The sequence below is a fragment of the Corvus brachyrhynchos genome, unplaced genomic scaffold (assembly GCF_000691975.1).
Source record: "Corvus brachyrhynchos isolate BGI_N302 unplaced genomic scaffold, ASM69197v1 scaffold275, whole genome shotgun sequence".
Lineage (NCBI taxonomy): Eukaryota > Metazoa > Chordata > Aves > Passeriformes > Corvidae > Corvus > Corvus brachyrhynchos.
The window spans coordinates 272,512-274,325 of NW_008238318.1; the positions used below are offsets into that span (position 1 = coordinate 272,512).

General features: G+C 50.6%; 1 long non-coding RNA gene across 1 annotated transcript; it reads left to right on the forward strand.

Moving 5' to 3' along the window:
* Positions 1–400: 400 nt before the first annotated feature.
* LOC108446651 lies at positions 401–1,796 on the forward strand. Its single transcript, XR_001861911.1, has 4 exons — positions 401–504; positions 586–1,505; positions 1,613–1,675; positions 1,754–1,796. It is a non-coding gene; the product is annotated as an uncharacterized LOC108446651 (long non-coding RNA).
* The last annotated feature ends 18 nt before the right edge of the window (positions 1,797–1,814 follow it).

The window sequence follows — 1,814 nt, forward strand, 5'->3', positions numbered from 1 at the left end:
GTTACAGCATTGTTCTTTGTCTTTGTTCTTAGGAGGGGAAGCCAGATCTCAGCAGTCAAGGTCAAGTTAGTGAGGTAAGCGGTGACCGGTGGACTGAACCGGTTGTTATTGTTTCGATGCGAAGTTCTGGCACTCTAAGCTTTAAGCATCCATTGTCATTTGTGTGCTTTAGGCAGTTCCCTTGTGTTATGCCGAAACTCCTTGCCAACTGGCTGATGGACCTGGCTTGCTGCTGTTGTTAGCCCTCCGGAAGTATTACAGGACTCTGCGACAAAGCCTTTACCTTTTCCATTTGAACGTGCTATTCGGGTAGCCTTCGGCAGCGGCCGAGTAGTTGCAGGGAGTTGCGGAGGGAGGGAAGAGCGAAGACCCGCTCAAGTTTCAGCGATGCCGCATCACCTCGTCTCTTCCTAACCCAGGTTACGCTGCGACGATGACGATGGCGTTGGTCTCAGAGCGTGGCCAAATCATGCGGCCCGCGGACCCCGGCCTTTTTAGGAGACGGTGAGTGGTGGAATTGACAGGTTTTGGCTGAGGTGCCACTAAGTTTGTGCACAGATGTTTGTCTTGTTTTGTTTATTGTAGCTGACTAAGAGAGAACCAGCCCGGTGAAGGCACGAGTGCCCTGCATGGTGATGTGGCCATCTTTTGCACCTGAATCAGATTGACATCCCCAGACATCCAAGAGATAAGTTGAGACCTGCGACCCACAGTAGGGGTGAAAGCGAGGTGTCGAGTTGGGACGCACCGGGAGATATTTTTGAGCCAGATTTGGAGGTGGGGATACCCAAGAGGGGACCCCTTAGGACCCGTAAAACCAAAGTTTTGCTTTTGATCACAGTGCCGAGGTGCGCAGGGCAGAGCAGTCCCGGTACATGTCACTTGTCTATTGTGCATTCTGTCTTTTGTGCATCTCATGTCACAAGTCTTTTGCCTTAGCCCTTTGCGATGCTTATTGCATATGCCGGGCGTTATTCTTAGCACCTCTGCTCTTGGTGTTCCTCAGTGCAGTGCCGATACCATTGATCCTTTGATTCGTGAGCTTGGAGGTGCATCAGAATCACATCTCTCTTCAGCGACGTTGAGTCGGGTGTCTTTTCAGGTCTTGTTCTGAGCTGCATCGACAGCTGTGCACTGCAAGGATCCATTATAGGGGATGAGGACTTGTAAGAATGCGAAGATAGCTAGAGGATTCCACCCGTCCAATTCTCGGGCATCCATCTTTGCGGTTCTTGGAATAAGTCCTTCTGTTATCATCCTCTTCTGCCAGGGTTCTTGCAGCTTCCTTGGCTCACCATCGGTCTCGCCTAGATCATCTCGTTCCTCATTTGCTCGGTCCTTGTGATCATCTAGCCCAGAGTTTTCTCTCCTTGTTGGGTCCCCTTGTTTGTCATCTCCTGTGTCACGGATGCCTGCATGGGTTTGGTCCAGAGCTGCTCTGCCCTGCTGCACAGTCTGGCATATGGTTGTAATAGGACAAGGCCTGGGGACTTGAAATTTGTGGTGTAGGTTGTAGTTTGACCTCAAGATGGCATTCCTAGACTGGTACGGGATGGCTGGAGCTGTGAAGTTCTAATGCAGCTCTTTGACTTTTGTCATCGCTTTCTTGCAGATGCAGACGGATTAAATCTGTGGCAGAGCGTCCCGTACCCGGTGGGGGGGTTCCCACATGAAGGTTGGTCACAGTTTGTCTTTGCAGGGCAAACATGAATGGAGGCTGTGTTACAGCATTGTTCTTTGTTTTTGTTCTTAGGAGGTAAAGCCAGATCTCAGCAGTCAAGGTCAAGTGAACGAGGTAAGAAGTCACTGGTGGT